The sequence below is a fragment of the Geotrypetes seraphini genome, chromosome 5 (genome assembly GCF_902459505.1).
Source record: "Geotrypetes seraphini chromosome 5, aGeoSer1.1, whole genome shotgun sequence".
Classification (NCBI taxonomy): domain Eukaryota; kingdom Metazoa; phylum Chordata; class Amphibia; order Gymnophiona; family Dermophiidae; genus Geotrypetes; species Geotrypetes seraphini.
In genome coordinates this window covers 14,584,903-14,607,196 of record NC_047088.1, presented here as the reverse complement: position 1 = coordinate 14,607,196, position 22,294 = coordinate 14,584,903, and the positions used below count along the sequence as shown (strand labels likewise).

Below are 22,294 nucleotides of genomic sequence, written 5' to 3'. Positions count from 1 at the left end.
CTCTCCACATAGCAGTTCATACCTTCTTTCAGTCTCGTAATTCCATTTTTTGTCCTCTTTTCACTAATATACCTGAAAAAAATTTTTTGTCACCCTTTCTTATATTTATAGCCATTTGCTCTTCCGCTTTCGCCAGACGTATCTCTCTCTTGACTCCTTTCATTTTCATCCGATATTCCTTTTCTCTTGAGTTTTTAATATTTCATGAACGCCAAATCTTTTGCCTTTATTTTTTCCACCACTAGGTTGGAGAACCACATTGGTTTCCTTTTTCTCTTGTTTTTATTTATTTTCTTCACATAAAGGTCAGTAGCTCTTTTTATTGCACCTTTCAACTTCTTTTACATCTTCTCATCCAGTCAGCTCTTTCTTCAGGTACTCTCCCTTGCTACTAAAATCTGTACGTTTGAAATCCAGGACTTTTTGAATTTTGTGCAACCATCCTCCTCTTTGGCCATTATATTGAACCAAACTGTATGATGATCACGACTTCCCAGGTGGGCCCCCACTCAGACATTAGAGACACTTTCACCATTTGTGAGCACCAGATCCAGTATTGCTTTTTCCTTTGTGGGCTCTGTCACTATTTGTCTGAGCAGAGCCCCTTGAAAGGCATCCATGATCTCTCTACTTCTTTCTTATTCCACAGATGGAACTTTCCAGTCTGCATCTGGCAGGTTGAAATCACCCAGCAACTTTCCTAACTTTTGTATATCCGTAATCAGATCTTTGTCAATTTGCTGCGATTGAGTGGGAGGTCTGTAGACAACACTTAAGTGGATAAAAGTTCCATCTTCTCTTTTCAAGACAATTCATATTGCTTCTTCCTTTCCCCAGGTCTCCTGAATTTCAGTCACTTGGATATCTGTCTTTACATAGAGAGCTTCTCCACCACCTCTTTGACCATCTCTGTCCTTCCTAAAAAGATTATAGTCTGGTATGTTGGCGTCGCATCCATGGAAATCAGTGAACCATGTCACTGTGATAGCAATGATATCCAAGTCCGCCTCAAAATAGCTCAGAATGGGTTGCAGGTTAAACATATATAATTTCAGTACAAGTTTACAATAGAAGTTTTTATCCTAACTTGAAACATACTAGGGTCTAATATTAATATACATGACACATATCCAAACCATATTCCCTACTCAGTTTCTCAAGTGACCTTATCTTGCCAGTCGAGTCAACCCAATTGACCTTAGCAGTGCCCCTTGAATTTTAATATCAGAATTATGCCATAATTCTTTTTTGTTTCAGTTAAATGTCATCTATTCAATTGTATTAGCAATATTATCCCTCCCTCCACAGAATATCATCTAGATGACGAAGATGCCTTTATTTTTCTTTTATGTTATATATAAATATTATTCTCTATTTCTAAAAAAATCTCCAAGTCATAAGAAGTAATTTACTTGCATAAATAATTATTTTTAATCCAGGTTTTACTTGCAAGTTAAAAGACAAATAATTTGCTTTAGTTTACTAAAATCCTGGAATATTTGCGAATTACTTGTGCTGATCATGTTACTTTATCAAGTGACCTGCTCTAGTTATACTTTCCAGATTTTATTTTTTTTTTTTAATTGGTCATAATTTTTGTAGGGACAAACGATTTTTAAGCTTTCACATAAACGTTAGTATAGAAAACCTGGTTCAGCAGCTGGCAGCAATTTTCAATAAGTGGTTAATTTGAAGAGTGGAGCAAACACGAAACAGAACCCACATGGTTAACGTTTTAAAACAATTCCTTAATAAGCCAGAATTCAAAACACATTACATTTTCTAATTTTTTTTTAAAAAAAATCTCGTTTTAAAATTTTTTGAGACGTCTTTAAATAGAAGTTGTTATCATAATGTGTATTAAATATTGCACCATGAAGACTCATTGTCCTGTTAAGAAAGCAGCTAATAGTGTTACTTGTTTGCTTAAGTTTGTTTTTAACTTACCATGAAATGTTAATAAGAACGTTTGCCTTGGACTTACAAGATCGCTCAAATAAAGCAGGGGTAGGCAATTCCGGTCCTCGAGAGCCGGAGCCAGATCAGGTTTTCAGGAAATCCACAATAAATATGCACGAGATAGATTTGCATCTCAAGGAGGCAGTGCATGCAAATCCATCTCATGGTGGAGATCCTGAAAACCTGACCTGGCTCCTGGGAGGACCGGAATTGCTTACCCCTGAAATAAAGGGTGGGGTCTGGTGGGGATATGAGAGCCTTTGGAGAACACGGGATGGGTTAGGGCTGAGAGATGAGGAGCAATGCACACCTCCACTCCAGAGCCAGGGGTGGTAGATTCAGGGGCAATGTTAGGAAATTCTACTTTACGGAGAGGGTGGTGGATGCCTGGAATGCGCTCCCGAGAGAGGTGGTGGAGAGTAAAACTGTGACTGAGTTCAAAGAAGCATTGGATGAACACAGAAGATTTAGAATCAGAAAAATATTAAAGATTGAACTAGGCCAGTTACTGGGCAGACTTGTACGGTCTGTGTATGGCCATTTGGAGGAGGATGGGCAGGGGAGGACTTCAATGGCTGGGAGGGTGTAGATGGGCTGGAGTAAGTCTTAACAGAGATTTCGGCAGTTGGAACCCAAGCACAGTACCGGGTAAAGCTTTGGATTCTCGCCCAGAAATAGCTAAGAAAAAAAAAAAAAAATTTAAATTGAATCAGGTTGGGCAGACTGGATGGACCATTCGGGTCTTTATCTGCCGTCATCTACTATGTATGTTACTATGTATGTTACAATATACCTGAACGAAAGTCACACCTGGAAAGCACGTGCACTAAACTCCCCTCCCCCCCCCAAAAAAAAAAGGCATAGTAAGCAGTTCTTTCATCAGTGGACCCTAATCCCCTTTCATACAAACCCTCGGAACCCCGGCCGCAGCACTAGCAATGTGCACGTGCCTGCCGGCCGTAACGACGTCACAGCCCTGCCCACTTGACGGCCCAATGGCATCACCGCCCGCCCCGTGGTTTTTTACAGATGTGACGTCAGGCCACCGTCGACGCGTTGCGTGCTCTGGTCGGCGTTCGCCCCGCCCCCGCGAAGGGAACCACCTCTGCAGCGACTGTGAAGCGTGCCGGGCGCCCGATAGCGGGGATGGCCGGGCTTACCTCCTCAAGGGGGGGCAGGCAGCGCCGCCTCCCACTCACCCACGGTTTCCCTTGAGCCAGCGTCCTCCTGAAGCTCTTCGTTCCGCGCGGGAATTCCAGGCGCCCCGAGCAACGGCCGCGGTCAGCGCGAGCCTTTAACCGCCGCGGCCAGCGCGCGCGCAGCCCCGCCCACCCCAGCGCCGCGAGGGACCTTCCCCCCACCCCCTCTGCTCGCGCTGCGTGAGGTGATGGACGGCGTGGCTTTCGCTGAAAGGGGACCAGCAGCGGCTCAGGTAACGGGAACGCGAATGGGAGGGGGGGGGGGGGGATGGTCTCTCGATGCCTGATCCACGGTGGAGCCCTCGGGCTGGGCCAGAGACTTTTCAAGGATGCCATGTCTTCTGGGTTGCTGCATTGGCTCTGGCTCAGGCTACCAAGGACTCGGGGATCCGATGGCTTTTTAAAAATTATTATTACATTAGCAATAATGATAAGTTAAACGCAGGGCTTACTTTTCCAAGAATGCATCAGATCAAAAGGAAAATACATGAATGAAATACAAGTTCTTCCAGCAGACCACTGAAAAGGATTCAGGTCCCAATTCCTGCCCCATACTTTCTCTGTCTCTGTCATATGTAAGTCAGGTACCTGGGGACACATCTTAAAGACCAGAAACCATCTTTCAAATATGTCCGTCTTTTATTATGAGTTTCACATCTTTTATACGAATCAGGTTTGTCAGCATGTGATGGCATGTGACGTAAATACAAACCATATATGGAAGGTCACATGAAACTTTAAACACATCAGCATTTTTCCTAGCTAGAGATTGAAGTCCAAAAGGTAAGAAAAAGCCTTGACCAGCAGAGCTTCTTAACTAAAGCTGTCTGTAAATACGGCTTAACAAAACAATTGAATTCACTTCACTACAACTCTGTTTAAACATTCATGTCAAAGAAAGAAAGACAAACATAGATGTCCTTATACCATCTTCAAAGAAGGGAAAGATAAACAGGGCCTACCTTTGCATCTTTAAACAACATATGCCTAAGGACACTTACTAAAGTTCTGATACGTGTCCGTTCAATTCCCCTCTTACGTCATGTAAATGACGTCACAAATACACAGCATGAGCTGGAAGGGAGTGATACTCTAGGTATGTCTCTCAAGGAGGGGTTTTTTAGGAGCTGTAATACGAATAACACAGTACATGAGCAGTCAAGACAAGAGTGCAAATAATAAGAGATTATGCATTCAACTAAAGTGCTGATCCCAAGAATTAGATAAATCAGAGTTACATTTGAACTCAGCAAAGAGGTCTGCTAATTTCTGAATGTCCATAGGAGGACCTATATTGTCAGAAAGAAAAGTACAACAGCATAAAATACTGAGGAGAATTTAACAGAATTCTCAGCTAAAATCATATCTAGGGCCATATGATTTTGAGAACCATCTGAGAAGTGGAGCCTAATTGATCAGTAATACTTTGCAAGGCGTTCCTAGAATAGTTCACAAAGCGTTGCTGATTATAATAATTTTAACTAATCCGATCAACATTCTTATTAATAGTAATAAAGGGAATAAGGAACTCAAACCCAGCCTTAACCTGAGCTCGGGCCTTAAATTCATCTGGGACCCCTCTTGGGACCCCTATAGCATCTATGTATACATGTGATCAGATTTATATCAAGACAAATAAAAGGAAAAACCATGTGAATAGGAAGGATGCCTTTCAGAAAGAATATGCAGGAGCATGGTAACCTTAACTAAAGTGCACTGGCCTATCCACTGGCTGGGTAGCTTAACAGGGAGCCAAAAGTCTCCATAAAGCCAGTAAATATCAAATCTGATGCAGCAACAATGGGGCATACCTATGAGCCAAGACAGAACAATAACCTGGGGGTAAATTACCTACAAAACTACCCTGTGTCAGATTAGAAACATGACATGTGTAATTGCCCTTATAGATGGTAATGGCAATATCAAGCTTTTGCTGTCCTGGCAACAAAGGGTATTTAGAACACTACAGTGCACAAAGAGGATAGGTAAATAACCCAAAAAGGCATGGTTGGATACCAGGAGGGAGGTCCAGAGGTACGGTTCCTAGATGGGGTCTAGCTTGAGCACATATGTAACAATTACTCTTATTATGTTGATCAGCAGTGAATTTCATCCATTCTAACCAAAGGTTACGTTCTGAAAACCCTACCTCAACAGCCACAATATCTTCAAAAGTGGGATTAGCAATAGCCATCATGTCAGTAAGTTTATTGAATGTAGGGGCCAGTGGGTTAGTATTTTTTGGGGCCCCCACAAAATGGCGGGAGAGGATGAGTGGAGGTAGATAGATCCCGTAAGAAAACTGATGATAGCTAGACCCACCCTTAAACCACATGTCCATAATGTACATACCTTCATCAGTAGGTCTAGGGTTGTCAATAGTAAGAGAAAGCTTAATAATTTGTGCAGGAACACTTTTCCTATAACAGTGTCCAACCTTATGAAGGGTCATACAAGTAAGCAGTGATTTACCATTTTGGTCCACTGTTTTTCAGGGTATTTTCTAGTTTATAAGCCCAGTCAGTATCAATATTCCACCCTACCACTCCCCAGAATGCACACTTATCCCCCCAACGTAAGTCAGTAACATATACATATATGTCCTTAGTTTTAGGAATCTCTGAGGACCAATGGCACAGCTTTGGGATATCAATTGATGAACAGTCCACAATGTCACAATACTCAAAGGAGAAGGTGGCAACTTGCACACTGCTGGAATTATACCAAAGGGTAGCATACTATCGGTCTTTTCTGGATTCCAATTGAAGGACAGCCTTTGCGAGGGAGTAGTCCAGCTTGACGTCGTGTTCGCAAAGAGGTGTCGGGGGTGCTGTTTACAGCAGGAATGTCATTTACAGATGGGTATGGGCAGAAAGTGTCGTGGACCCAGAACACATCATCCCTGTAGACCCAGTGAAAAGGATTCATACAGGGAGAAAAACTAGCAGCAGCAGTGCCAGTAAGAGAATGATAAAGTTGGTAGAATGCTGCAATGAGATCATTATGTTGTTCCACTGGAGGAGGTGAAATCTGCGCAGGGAAGACTTGCTTCTGGGGTTTTAGGTTAACCCTCTTCAAGCGACTTGCGTGGATCCAAACAGGAAACTCCTCAGTGAGTGCAGCGGGCCTGGTCACAGCGATCACAGTAGTGGGAAGGCCAAAGGGGAAATCCGTCTGCTTCCGAACCTTGGAAAGCTGCTGGATAATCACCAGGCTGGAAAAAATGGGTAGGAATCTGTGGAGAGAAAGGAGAAGTGCAAGACACGTTTCTTTGAACAAGCCCTAATATTTCAATTAGCTTTTGGACGTATTCCTCCTGTATCAAGGGAAAATCTACCCATGGGGCGGGGAAAGGTCATCCCGTGAGAATCTCAAAGGGAGAGCAGCCAGATGTCTGTACATACAGAAAGAGATACTTGAAAAGAAATGCTTGAAAAGCATTCCAAATATCATTCAGCAGCTGTACTCCAATGTGATCCAAATAAGAGATAGAAAACAAGAGAAACCATGTTGCCTGTACTGAATGTGGCAACATGCACAATACCAATTCATTCACTTAGCATAGCCATGGCAAAAGAGAGACAATACTCAGTTACTTAAGGTTCTTAATTGAACAATCCAAAAGGATATGTTTTTTCGTGCTTCATATAACTATTATGCACTTCAGAGAGACCATACTGATGTACTGAATGTATTCAGAAATGTATATTGAATGGATCATATGTAGGGAACACCACGAAATAAACGCTGCATAAAGTAAAACTTTTTCTTATAACCCCTAACTAAACTATATTCAGAATATAAAAGCTAAAAGTAAAAGAACATTGCGCAGTTAGGCTAGTAAGAAGTGGAAAAAGAGCTCTAAAAATGGCCAATATTATGTATCCTGGGGTACCCACTAAACTAAAACAAGTAAACATGACACAGACAAAACATAAAGTTTTAAGCGTGGAGCTATTACTCCATCTGTCAAGTGTGCAGGGCTGAATTTAACTGCAAATAAACACATTGATATAAAAAAACCAAAACAACAAATAATGTATATCATAACCATCTCATATTTGAAAAAAGGCATAAAGCTAATGTCTCTTTGGAGCGTCTCTATCTCTGCAGTGATAAAGAGGACCCGTGGAAAACATTAGAAATATCTGTGCCAAAATGGATCTGGGATGGCTATGTATAAATCCGGAAAAAACATTTTAAATTAGCGACATCCTAATTTCAGCTAAAACAATAGAAAGGAATTGTATTTTCCAATTTATTTTCAATTCACAACCATGCCAGTTGTAATTATCGAGCTATATATCTCTGTATCAAGGAGCAAAAGGTCAAGAATGAAAATATCACTAGCAAGAAGTTAAAATGTCGAGCGAGCACTACGATAACCAATACCATGATATTGGGCAATGAATAAGGGAGAGCTAGCAGCTGGTATCCAGGGTTTCCCCTCTTTGCACCAAAGTCCGTCCAAAAGGGCGGCTTTGGGCACCTGCCAAACGCCAGGCAACAAATTCAGAGGAAGCTGTGAAAAAAGAGAGGAAGAGAATCCTGTTCACCCTTGAGACCCAGAAGCCTATTTAAAAGAAGGGCTTGGACATCGTGAAAAGTATGAAGGGTAATGGGGTGACCTAGGATCAGAAAAGTAACCATCTCTACCACCATAGCACAAGCAGCCAGGGAACTTGAACAGGAGTGACTATAAAAAAAGGCAACAGAGCGTAATTTACCGCCATGTTCTCCCTTCATGGTGTTACAATAGTCCCAAACAAAGAGATAAAACATGTGGGCATAAGCAGGAAAACCCAAACTTGAGCTAGAAACCAAAGCACATTTTAAATGTCCAACATTTCATAAGTCCATCTGATAAGAGCAGTCATTTCAGAAACCAGGGTCTGTCTCAAAATCTGGTCATAGAAGGAACAAGCAGAGATCCATTGGCGGCAGTGACCAATCATAGCAAGAAAAGTAAGCATGTCTTTCTTGTTAGCTGGGCGGGGCAGAACAGCAGCAATGCAGAAAGTGCAGATTTTCCTTTGACCATGAGACAGGACAAAACCCAGGTATTTCACTTCAGATGTACACCAGTGCAGTTTATTTCGTGACACCTTGTGACCACACACAGACAACCATTATAAAAGATACAAACTATCAGCCTGACAGGTCTCCTGAATTATGGAACACAAAAAGTTGTACAAAATGAGAATAGGACCATGAGGGGCAGTGCATGACTTTGTAGAATAGCCCGAAGGACATTCCACACTAGGTATACTGTTGCTTAAAGGTGAAGGCAAAAAAAGAGCTGAAAAGCCTCACCAAAGGGACTAAAAATAAAACATTCTTTAGGAAAATGACAGAAAAAAATCATTGGCTGCCGATGGAATGGTGGAAGAAACATAAGTGCAATGAGAATTACCAAAACATTAACAGCCCTAAATCTAGGACGAAACAGGGAATGCCATCAGCTTTGGCAACAAGAGCGACGGGCGTATTATAAGAAGAGATGGTGGTTTTGATAATGCCGGAGAAAAGTCAAGAGACAAGCAGTGGAATCTCACCTTACTGCTTTATAAAACCAAGAATGAGTAACTTCAAAGAAGCACTATAGGGGGTCAGTGGAAGCCCAAACAGAGAAGTCTGGGGGAAGGGACAAAAACATTCATGCACAGACCCTGATAATGAAAGCAAAGAACAGATTAGCTTTGCTCTGCACAAGAAAGAAAACCTTTAAAACGGAATTTTTTCTTTTTCTTGTTTCTCTTTTTTTTTTTTTTTTTTTATGATCCAGCACAGAACACAAAGAAAGCAGCCGGTAGAAAAAACGCACAAAATTAGGGCTTGTGTACAAACTACAAGGGAAAGATCTTAGACTGATTCAAACAGCGCTTTCAATTCATTCCACATAACAGCATGTCCTACCTCAGTATTAAACAATTTCGCTGTGGCTATAGTGTTCTTAAAGCCTTCCGAAATCAATTATAACAACCCACACAAAAGCAGAAGGTCAAAACAGTTTTCACTTCTTTTGTTAGAGCATTAGCTCTTAACTCATGGACCTCAGTAGTGCCATTCCATGCTATTAAACTTTAAGCATGCAAGACCCCTGATCGTCATTGGTCCCATGTAATTATAATCATTTTTTATATATAGTAGTTTTTTTTATATATATACTTTCAATTTATAATATATTTAGAAAGACGTAGACTACGTTTCGCCCTTTCGGGCTGTATCAAGGAATCCCCCTGCAGAATGTTAAGAATAATATCATTATAATGCCATTTTGTTATATTATATTGCACTTAGTAATATTTAACATAGCTCTAAGTTACCTCAAATATTCCAGCTCATGCTCCCCGCGTCTGATTTACAAACAGGAAACATGGCCGCGGCGTTCACAGCTTTAAATCTCCTAACTACTCCCTAAACGTGATGACAACAGACTTAACGTAAAAACGCCCCCCTGTTCTTATTTAGCCTCATATTAAAGTCGCCCATTCTATTTCGGCATTCAAACCAGCGGGAATTACTGAATTTAAAGAAAAAATCCATTTTTGTTCCCTATAGTTTAATTTGCTTTTAGAGTCGCCCCCTTCCCATCCCACATGAACCTGATCTATAACTGATGATGGGTCATAGTAAAAGATAAATGAGGGTTAAGGGAATTAAGCCAACTCAAAAATACTTGCAACTCGAATTCAGATCCGTCCCAAAAAATCAGAATGTCGTCTAGATATCTTTTCCACAGAAGGACGTGTTTAAAATTTTGAGCAGGATATACTTGCTGTTGTTCAAATTTTTCAACATAGAGACTTGCCACAGAGGGTGCCAGAGTCGCTCCCATCGCGACACCCTGTATCTGATTGTAGAATTCTCCCTTATACCAGAAATAATTCTGGTTTATCACCAGGCGAGCAAGTTTCATCAGCCAGTCCTTATTAAAACGGCCCAAGTCTTTCCTTGCAAGAACCTCCTGTATAACTTCCAAAGCGGCATCCTGGGGGATACAGGTATAAAGAGAAGAAACATCTAAAGTCACAAAAAATGTGACCTTCCTAGTATCCCTCATTTCATCCAGGATCCGTAACAAATGAGCTGAATCTCTTATATATTAATTATTAATTATTAATCTTTCATCTGTTTCTCTTTCGGACATTCAAACGCAGGTGCTACAATTCGGATTGGGATTTGTCCCTACAGTTGATTATAACCCTTTCAAAATGAGAATAGCCTTCTTTAGGTTCTTTAGAAAGCTTCAATTGAAGGTATTTTTTGAGGAATATCCTTGTAATATGGATATGTCGATTCTGAAGAGACCGTCTAAATGGTGTCCGAGTGAAGCCCCTAAACCTTTTCTCCTTACGTTTAGAGATCTTGTATTGCAGGATCTCGAAATTTTGGAACGACAACATTACTCTCAAAGAAGGAAATATAATCTTTCTAAGAATTTGGGGATAGCGCTGAAAGAACTCCAAGATAATACCAATATTATGATCATGAGAGCTGATAAGGGTGGAGCAATCACCATACAGGACAGAGAATCCTATGATGTGGAGGTCTGCCGACAATTAGCAGACGAGAAAGCCTATCAGAAGCTATCTAAGGATCCGACGGAAGTTTTGAAATCTGACATTGAACAACTTGTCAAAGAAGGTCTTCAGAATAAATTTATTACCCAGAAGGAATCTGCTTTTCTCATTGAGACTTGCCCAGTAACTCCTAAAATCTATATGCTTCCTAAGGTGCACAAAAGGCTCCAGTCCCCTCCAGGCCGCCCAATTGTTTCCACTAAATTTTCAGTGTTGGAGCCCCTGTCAAAATTTATAGACTACTTCCTGAGACCTGAAGTTTTGAACATCGCTTCATATATAAGAGATTCAGCTCATTTGTTACGGATCCTGGATGAAATGAGGGATACTAGGAAGGTCACATTTTTTGTGACTTTAGATGTTTCTTCTCTTTATACCTGTATCCCCCAGGATGCCGCTTTGGAAGTTATACAGGAGGTTCTTGCAAGGAAAGACTTGGGCCGTTTTAATAAGGACTGGCTGATGAAACTTGCTCGCCTGGTGATAAACCAGAATTATTTCTGGTATAAGGGAGAATTCTACAATCAGATACAGGGTGTCGCGATGGGAGCGACTCTGGCACCCTCTGTGGCAAGTCTCTATGTTGAAAAATTTGAACAACAGCAAGTATATCCTGCTCAAAATTTTAAACACGTCCTTCTGTGGAAAAGATATCTAGACGACATTCTGATTTTTTGGGACGGATCTGAATTCGAGTTGCAAGTATTTTTGAGTTGGCTTAATTCCCTTAACCCTCATTTATCTTTTACTATGACCCATCATCAGTTATAGATCAGGTTCATGTGGGATGGGAAGGGGGCGACTCTAAAAGCAAATTAAACTATAGGGAACAAAAATGGATTTTTTCTTTAAATTCAGTAATTCCCGCTGGTTTGAATGCCGAAATAGAATGGGCGACTTTAATATGAGGCTAAATAAGAACAGGGGGGCGTTTTTACGTTAAGTCTGTTGTCATCACGTTTAGGGAGTAGTTAGGAGATTTAAAGCTGTGAACGCCGCGGCCATGTTTCCTGTTTGTAAATCAGACGCGGGGAGCATGAGCTGGAATATTTGAGGTAACTTAGAGCTATGTTAAATATTACTAAGTGCAATATAATATAACAAAATGGCATTATAATGATATTATTCTTAACATTCTGCAGGGGGATTCCTTGATACAGCCCGAAAGGGCGAAACGTAGTCTACGTCTTTCTAAATATATTATAAATTGAAAGTATATATATAAAAAAAACTACTATATATAAAAAATGATTATAATTACATGGGACCAATGACGATCAGGGGTCTTGCATGCTTAAAGTTTAATAGCATGGAATGGCACTACTGAGGTCCATGAGTTAAGAGCTAATGCTCTAACAAAAGAAGTGAAAACTGTTTTGACCTTCTGCTTTTGTGTGGGTTGCTACCTCAGTATTAAACATTGGTGACACAGAAAGATGGGAGCTGAAGGAAAAAATGTCATACACACACACATCCGTACAAGTCTCATTTGTCTAAGAGTAAGTGCCTTTATGACTCATTACAAAACCCAATATAACAATGCAAAAATATTCGCTTATCTTACCTTATAAGCGAGGTACAGTAATAAGAGACAATAAAATCTTAAACTCTATAAAAGTTTTTAACCTTACAAATGACAGAGTGGGCAGGGGGGTTCTATAAATAATTTCATTCTTTCCGAAAGAATGGCAGCTGCGTATATATTCATGAGGGGCGCTTACCGAAAGTACCCCGAGATTTTTCCCAAAAAAACTCCATAATAGAACCCAAAGCTTGAACTTAAAATAAAGGGTTGGGTACAGGTCACCACTACCCAGTGAGTATTAAAGAACAGAAAAAATTCAGAAATACTCACAAAATACCGGTGATATCATCTGCCCATCGCGGACAAGCCCCCAACTGAAAAGGATTCAGGTCCCAATTCCTGCCCCATACTTTCTCTGTCTCTGTCATATGTAAGTCAGGTACCTGGGGACACATCTTAAAGACCAGAAACCATCTTTCAAATATGTCCGTCTTTTATTATGAGTTTCACATCTTTTATACGAATCAGGTTTGTCAGCATGTGATGGCATGTGACGTAAATACAAACCATATATGGAAGGTCACATGAAACTTTAAACACATCAGCATTTTTCCTAGCTAGAGATTGAAGTCCAAAAGGTAAGAAAAAGCCTTGACCAGCAGAGCTTCTTAACTAAAGCTGTCTGTAAATACGGCTTAACAAAACAATTGAATTCACTTCACTACAACTCTGTTTAAACATTCATGTCAAAGAAAGAAAGACAAACATAGATGTCCTTATACCATCTTCAAAGAAGGGAAAGATAAACAGGGCCTACCTTTGCATCTTTAAACAACATATGCCTAAGGACACTTACTAAAGTTCTGATACGTGTCCGTTCAACCACAATAAAAATAAACGTAAGGGAGGAGAATAAAAAAAGATGAGCGGGGGTCTGATTTTTTTTTTTGTTCTTATATATTTGCAACAGTTGTTTTATTGTAAATTACCTTGAAACAGTGGTGGAAGACAGTATATTAAATGATCATATCCCACAGAAAACTTATGGTGTTTAATTGGGGTCTACACAAGGCCAGGCATAAGGTGCTTTTGGGGAGGGAAGGGGTAAAACGCGGACCTGATGGACCTCACAGATCTAAACCCGCACATCCTTAAAAATCTGAGGTCCATGCCACTTGTAGTTAGTTTCTGGCTCCGACGGACCTCGGTGACAATTTAGCGCTGACGGATCCATCTCAGCATAGGGAGGGAATAGTATTAGGATCCATCAGCGCTACAATGTCATCGAGGTCTGTCAGATTTTTAAATTTACTGGGGAAACCGGTTTAAAGGATTCGTTTTAGAGCCGCTCCAGCACTCGTCTCTGGCTCTGACAGAGCTCGGTGACAATTTAGCACTGACGGATCCTAATACTTTTCCCTCCCTATGCTGAGACGGATCCGTCAGAGCTAAATTGTCACCGAGGTCTGTCGGAGCCAGAAACTAACTACAAGTGGCATGGACCTCAGATTTTTAAGGTTCGGGTTTAGATCCGCAAGGTCCGTCAGGTCCGTGTTTTACCCCTTCCCCTTTTTGGGCACTATGATCATCTGTTGCTATAGATCAGTGGTCTCAAACTTGCGGCCCACCAGGTCTATTTTGAGGCCCTCGGTATGTTTATCATAATCACAAAAGTAAAATAAAACAGTTTCTCGATCATATGTCTCTTTAGCTATAAATGACAATATTATTATTAAGATTTAGCCAAAAGGAAAGATTTATAAACTGTAAAGAGTTTTACCTCATGCAAAATTGTCATTTCTTTAATAAGACATTAACTATTTTTTCTGAGGCCCTCCAAGTATCTACAAAACCAAAATATGGCCCTCCAAAGGGTTTGAGTTGGAGACCACTGCTATAGATGTAATAACCAGGGCTGTGGAGTCGGGGTTGGAAGCAATTTCTGGGTTACCAGAGTTGGTGAAAATGTGCCGATTCCAATTCAGACTCCTAATACAGTTACATTTTTGTATGTCATGCAAATATTAATAATTTCTTTTTTCACAGATTAACTAATTTTTTGTAGGATATGTTTTACTTTTAGAATATATTTTGAGATCAAGTTCCGTGATGATTACAAAATGTAATATATTTATATTGATGAATATAGCGCGCGTTAAATTCCCAAGTGCGCTAGCCACTACCGCCTCCTTTTTAGCGCACGGTAATTTTGTGCATGCGCTAAAAACCCTAGCACACCTTCATAAAAGGAGCCCCTAGACAATGACACAGGGACAAAGTTTGTTCATATGAACTCTGTCTCTATGAACTCTGATCCCATCTTCACAAGCCTTGAGTAGTTATGATTTTTAATTGAAATCATTTTATTAAAGTATAAAAAGCAACAATATTCTGTACAGCTGTCATTTTATAAATCACAAACACAGATAGAGGATAAACAAAACTCCTGTCTTCCCACCCACCTCACAAATATCCCCTTCCCTGTCGAGACAACTGAACAAGCCAGATTACTTCAAAATGGTATATAGAAAAATCATTCTAACAGAAATGCCAAATCGATAATAACTGACTAAAAATAATAAAACATAAACCAAAATCCCAACAAGCCAAACCTTGAATTGTAGTACACCTAGATAGATATATAAATAAAGGAGTCGGAGTCAAAGGCTTTATTTATGTACAAACTACAAAGCCCTAGTAATAACATAGGTCGCATAGCTGTTTTGCATTATCTTACTATCATTTTGTAGTCCTGCAGGAGAGAAACACAAGGAATTTGACTGTTAAGCATAATAGTTTTATGCTCTCTCTCTCTCCTTTATTTTAATTGTTCATGAAGCCATCAATAAGCTATCCTTTAGTGTATTTATAGGTCACTTGTGACCTTCAGCTAGAAATCAGCTACATTGTGACATTCAGAAGCCTGCTCATCAGCTGTTTGAAAGTTATGGTCAATATAAATGTGTGTGTGCATTTGAATATATACCTATGTATTTGCACTATTTATGATATCTTAATCTTGCTCATCTACAAATTTAAACGGTTAACATCATAACATACACAATCCAGAATTATATAGCATAAGCAGATGTAATAAAACCATAAGAATTCAAAATTATTAAAATAATAGTTAAAATTAAGGGCTGCTTTTACTAAGCTGTGCTAATGGTTTTAGCGCCCACGCTAGACGCTAACGCCACCATTGAGCTGACATTAGTTTTTGGTGCGTAGCGTGGGGTTAGCGCGCACGGCAATGTAGCACGTGCTAAAAACGCTAGCACACCTTAGTAAAAGGAGCCCTAACTGCTGTGCTAGTTACAATAAAATAATAAACATTAGCCTGTAGAGAAAACATAAGCATTGCCATACTGAGACAGACCGAAGGTCCATCAAGCCCAGAATCCTGTTTCCAACAGTGGCCAACCCAGGTCCTAAGTAAGTACCTAGCTAGATCCCAAGTAGTAAAACTCTTTTTCTCTCCCCTTCCTCTCCCTCTTACCTATCCACCTCCTCTCTCTCTCCCCTTTTATTTCTCTTTAATAATAATAATAAACTGTGTTTATAATCCTCCCATCCCTTAACAGTTCAGAACCGCTCACAATATATCTAAAGAACTGGGACATTTCCAGGAGTGCTCTTTGATTAGAAGGGGGGTTACATGATTGAATTTTTTTGCTTTGAATAAAAGTTTTTCAGCAATGTTCCAAATTATTTGTAATCTTCTGAGTTCTTTTGGGGTAATTCCTTGGTATAAGGTATTGCAAACTGAAAGATGACTAAAAGTGTCTGTAATGTTTTGTTAATTATAAGAGAGCATCCCAGATATGCAACATAATAGTAATCGATTACACCAAGACTTTAAATTGAGATCAGATCAAAGTATTTACAAATACTACATTTCTAAGAAGAAAAAAACATTGTATTTTAAGTGCAACTGAGGCTTCAAGGATAATATGCTATCTAAGTAAAAACTAGAGAATGACACGGGGACAAATTTTGCTCCGTCCCTGCAGAAACTCAATTTCCCTGTCCCAACCCTGCAAGTTTTGTCACTATCGCTGTCCCTGCCCCATTCCTGTAAGCTCTGCCTTAACTGCATAAGCTTTAAACACTTATGATTTTAAAGTGTTTGAGGCATGTGCAGATGAGGACAGAGCATGCAGGGAGGGACAGAAAAAGAACTTGCCGGGATGGTAAAATAAAGTTCCCACAGGAATGGGAAAAAATTTGTCCCTGTGCCATTCTCTAATAAAAAATTAATATCTTAATAGATGATTCCAGCTTATTAACAGATTAATGAGTGGGGATCACAAAAATGGTATCTTAAAATACATACATTTTGTTTTACCAGAATTCAATTTCAGATTTTGTTCACACATTTGAGATTCTACTGTGTTCCTTGTTGGATTTTCAATAACCTTCTGCTAAATTATTTAATGGAAGTAGAAAAGAAATATCATCTGTGTGTATATATATATATATATATATATATCCCAGCAGCGGCAATGCTTATGTTCTTATGTTCTAGAACAACCTGCCTGAGTCAGTACGCCAGGCTCCATCTCTGGTGATATTCAGATCCAGGCTCAAAGGTTACTTTTTTGAAGCTGCATTTAGGTCTTAATCACTTCCAACTTCTAATATACTATATCTGTTTCTCATTCCCTCTGCAGCCCCTGCCCTCTCTTATCTTTTCATTCCTTTGTATCTCCCTTCATGAACAGTATATATATATACATTGATCCACTCTATGTTCTGTGTGTCTATCATAATCAGATTGTAAGCTTTTTCGAAAAGGGGCTGTGTCTTGCATGTTTAATGTACAGTGCTGCATGCATCTGGTAGCACTATAGGAATAATAAATAGTAGTACAAATCCAAAGGAATATAAAATATATTAAATGTTACAGGAGATAGTGGTGATCCCTGAGATACTCCACAAGAGTTGCTCCAACTTGAGGAAAAATTCATCGACCAGACAGAAAACTTTTCAATCAATTATAAACTTGGCATGTAATTCCAATTCCATCAAAAATGGACAATAAAAGAGTATGGTCTACTAACTCAAAAGGTTGAATTGGAGCAAAAGTACCTGTTTTCCCACACAAAACAAAGATCAAGTATCATTTATCAAAGTCCATTAGTTTCATTGCTAAACATCACCCTAAATCCTGATTGCGAATCGTGCAAAATATCAAACTTATTCAGAAAATCCACAACTTGATAGGTTACCAATCCTTCCATTAACTTAACAGCAAATGGTATCGATGCTATGGACCTATTCGTTCCTGATTGGATGTCACTGAATATAAATGTTGTAAAGCATTCCACATCACTGTGGCTTCTGTAAAAGGAGCCCCACAGTATTTATCAAGTCTAACTTGTTGAAATGAAGGTACTTCCAGAAGATGTATCAAAAGAGCATAAAGCTCTAGTAGGATGTAGTATTCTATCAGAAAATTCCTATATATACAAAGCCAAATGCATTTTAGAACTCAAAAAATAGTCTGGTTTTAGATCTATATGACATCCCTTTTGTGTTAGGCCACTTTTAGTCTAACCTCTGTGATCAATGCTAGCCTGGATGAAGGACTCACCTGCTAGGGCCCAAGGACGGTCATCTTACTGCCTTTTCCACCATCCATATAGTCACTGGGGCCTGGATTCTTGAATGAGGGCTGGTAGGAACCCACACCTCTGATTTTACAATTATCATCCCATTCACCAATTCTGTCTCCGAAACTATTCCCAAAGCTTCAGAAGCTATAAACATGATGGAACAATGGATGACAAATTTTAGGCTCAAACTTAATTCAGATAAAATGACTTTTTTCATTGCGTCACCACATCCACTTGACATTAAATCACCCCTCTGTATCAATAACCTTAGTTACCTTATCCAGCCCTCCATAAAGATACTAGGTGTAACTCTGGATCAATGCCTAACCATGAAAGACCAAGTAGATTCCTTAATCAGAAAGGGATTTTTCACTCTCTGGAAACTCAGATCCCTTAAAGCTTATTTTGTTACATCGGTTTTTAGAATCCTAGTCCAATCCCTCGTACTAAGCCTGCTTGACTACTGTAACATCGCCTATTTGGCAATTTCCCCAAAAAATATGCGACGCCTACAACTGTTGCAGAATGCGGCAGTCAGACTAATCTTTGGACTAAAAAAATGTGACCACGTGACACCCTACTACTGGCAGCTACATTGGCTGCCGATGAAGGCACGCGTAAAGTTCAAATTTGCCTGTTTCTGCTTTAAAGCATTACACGGACTTGCCCCCAAATACATTACAGACCTTTTCTCCTTCTCAACCAACAGAGACAAGAGAAGTTCACATTCCAACTTCGTTTCCCCCCCAGTGAGAGGTTGCAAACTGAAAAAACACCATGAATTCCTTCTCTCACACCAAGCAGCATCATGGGGTAAAGACCTAGAACAATTGCTTTCGCCCACTACTTATGAGGAATTTAGGAAACGTCTGAAAACACACCTGTTCTTAAAACATCTTGACAACTGATCCACTTATCTCTTTCCTCTCAATAGCGACCTACTGTCCTTTTGATCACTTTTCTCCTCAACAATGAATTTCCTGTCTAATTACTTCTCTTTCTTCTTCCCCTCTTGAAGTCAGTCAATTTGTACCTTTGCTTAATCTTTTGTAAACAGCATAGAACTTCACGGTATTGCGGTATATAAGCTGTTATTATTATTATTATTAAAAACACCATCCAAATGACATTTTTAACTGAGATTTGAGGTGCAAATCGATTTTAGAAACGTGCCTATGTAGGCCCTTTTAGGCTGCTGAATGCCAAAATAGGCGTGGCCAACACTGGAAGTGACATTAGGCAGCCTAAAGTGTCTACGTAGGTGTGATTCACGCAAAGATAGGTGCCGGAAATATAAGCCCAGAAAACATGGGCCTACGTTTCTGGCACCTATGTTTCGCATCAGTGCAATTACAAAACAAGTGCCGATGCGTGATTGACACATGATCGGCCGCTGATGTTGGCGTTGGTTTGAGAATCTAGGCCTTGTAGTCTAAATTCCTCATAGCAAAAAGCTAGGAGGCAGGACTTGATATCACTTTATGGGGTCAGGACACTTTTCAGTTTGTCGCATGAGACCAGCAGGTGACACCAAAAAGGTTGCCCTGGCTGTGGTGGCCTTTTGTAGGCTTGTGAGGGGGCTTCAATAAGTCTTAGAAGGTTGTTTTATTGTGGTAGTGGGTTGCTATGAATGGAATTCCTTATTAAGTTTTTAGTGCTTATGCTGTTATGGTAGTCTAAACCTTGTAATTGGGGTGCTTTTGTAGTTCTTAGCCTTATCCCTAGCTGTTTCTGTCCTCCACACTATAAAGTCTTTTTTTTTTTTTTTTTTTTTGAATGAGCTTAAAAATGTTACAATTATGCAAATATTGACTATATCTTCCAATCAAGTGGGCCTGGATTGGATTCAAATTGCAGCCTCTTGGAATTGCAGAATGTTTTGATTAGGTATAGCATTCGCAACTCAGGGAAAAAGTTGAGAGACTAGCTTTTAATTTCTTTCTGCTGAGAAATGTTGGTTCTGTTACTCGTGAAAAATATCTGTCCCATAAGAAAAAAAAGTCCCCTCACTGCTGATGACGGTCCTCCCCAATTATTCCCAATGAATGCAGCACCAGGAATCCCCCTTCCCCCCCCCCCAACGAAAGAAAATTGGCATGAAGGATGCCAACTCCCTCCTGCCATGCCGTCTCCACCCCCCCCATGAGAGAAGATTGGCAGGAGGGATGCTCCTTCCCACCAACAGAGACCCCCTCCCCTTCTTCCCTCCCAAAAAAAGGCAGGATGGATACCCACTCCCTCCTGCTATCAGATGCTCCCTGAAACCCCCCACCACATACCTTTGCTAGACATTGGGAGCTGGAGGGAAACATGTCCTTCCAGCTCCAAGCCCCTTCCATGGAAAATGACGGGCCTTCCCCTCCCTGGTGCACGATGTAATTCACAGGGAGGAGCCTAAGGCCCTGATTTGCTCAGACCTTAGGCCCCTCCTATGCATCACATGGGTTACAGAGGGAGGAGCCTAAGGCCCCCTCCCAAGGTGTCTGAGCCAATCTGAACCTTAGGCTCCTCCCTGTGCATCAAGGGGAGGGGCCTTTGGCGTCTGAGCCAGTCAAGGTCTTAGGCTCCTTTCTGTGCATCACAAGGTGCACTGGGGAGGGGAAGGCCTGCCATTTTCCACAGGTGGGGCTTCGAGCTGGAGGGACATGCTTCCCTCCAGCTCCCAAAGTCTAGTAAAGGTATATGGGGTTCGGGGGAGCATCTGGTGGCAGGAGGGAGTGGGCATCTCGCCTGCTTTTTTTTTTTTTTTTTTTTTTCAGGAGGGAGGGGAGGGGATGGTTGGGTTGGGGATGGTGGCGTGGGGGGTCCAGGACCAGGTGGAGGCATCGATCGCTCTTCCACAATCAGACAGAGAATCGTCCAACAGCAATCCAATTGGTATTACTGGCTGACTAGTGCATCTAGCCCTTAATGTGAGCAAGTGCAAAGTAATGCATGTGGGAAAGTGGAACCCGAACTATAGCTACATGATGCTGGATTCTATGTTAGGAGCCACTGCTCAGGAAAAGGATCTGGGTGTCATTGTTGAGCATACGAGTGTGGCGCAGTGGTTAAAGCTACAGCCTCAGCACTCTGGGGTTGAGGGTTGAAACCCACGCTTCTCCTTGTGACCCTGGGCAAGTCCTACTACCATTACCCCAGGCACATTAGATAGATTGTGAGCCCGCCGTGACAGACAGGGGAAAATGCTTCAGGACCTGAATAAACTCATGTAAACTCTTCTGAGCTCTCCTGGGAGAACGGTATAGAAAATGGAATAAATCAATCAATTTGCGGCAACTGCTAAGAAAGCAAATAGAACATTAGGAATTATCAGGAAAGGAATGGAAAACGAAGATGAAAGTGTTATAATGCCCTTGTAACGCTCTGTGGTACAGCTGCAACTCAACACTGTGTGTCGTTCTGGTCGCCATATCTCAAAAAAGATATAGCAGATTTATTAAAAGGTACAGAAAAGGGCAACAAAAATGATAAAAGGTTTGGGACACCTTCCCTAGGAGGAAAGGCTGAAGCAGCTAGGGCTTGTTGGGGGTCATTGGGGAGGTCCGTTGTTGGCAGTGGGGGACTTTTTTGCATTTTTTTTAATGGAGATCAATCCTTGCTGGTTATAATACCACTCTCAGAAACCTGTGCTGTCCTCACACTACAGTGTTTTTGTCTTTCATTGAGTCGGTAATTTCTTGTGCAAAAACCACAATCATGCAAGCTCGTGTAAAGTGCTGAGTGCAACAAATAAATAACTTTAAAAATAGATATCAAAAAACTTTTTGCACTTATCTTATAAAGAGCTGGCTTGTAGTTCTCAGTTATTCGTTACATGGCTAAACGCCCTACGGGACCCGTTTCACCGCAAATAAAGGGCTTCTTCAGGGGTCTTATATTTTAATTAGAAATGTGCTACAGTATTATCATTAACACAAAATGGCGCTGAAGAAGCCCTTTATTTGCGGTGAAATGGGTCCCGTAGGGCGTTTAGCCATGTAACGAATAACTGAGAACTACAAGCCAGCTCTTTATAAGATAAGTGCAAAAGAAGTTGTGCAAAAAGTTTTTTGATATCTATTTTTAAAGTTATTTATTTGTTGCACTCAGCACTTTACACGAGCTTGCATGATTGTGGTTTTTGCACAAGAAATTACCGACTCAATGAAAGACACCATTTACCTGTGAATATGGTTCCGAACACTGTAGTGTGAGGACAGCACAGGTTTCTGAGAGCGGTATTATAATCAGCAAGGATTGATCTCTGTTTTAGTCCTCCTATGTGTTGGTTGGATTTGTTTTTCATACGAGGACTTTTTTGCCTAATATAGTGGTTGAGTACATTTTTTTTAATGGGACAGATTTTTTGCGTGTTTAACACATGCAAAATATCAGTGCAATTGAAAAAAAAAAAATGAAAATAAACCA

The 22,294-nt window shown here is 40.5% G+C and overlaps 1 protein-coding gene across 3 annotated transcripts in view; it reads left to right on the top strand.

Moving 5' to 3' along the window:
* The first annotated feature begins 3,006 nt into the window (after window positions 1-3,006).
* The window catches only part of LOC117360252 (wiskott-Aldrich syndrome protein family member 3-like), a 90,440-nt gene continuing 71,152 nt past the window's right edge, over window positions 3,007-22,294 (top strand). For 2 of the 3 annotated variants that reach the window (XM_033943905.1, XM_033943903.1), the window contains exon 1: window positions 3,007-3,391. The gene's annotated coding sequence lies outside the window, so the exon portion shown is untranslated. The remainder of the gene's footprint in view (window positions 3,392-22,294) is intronic. The other variant, XM_033943902.1, reaches the window with a different exon arrangement.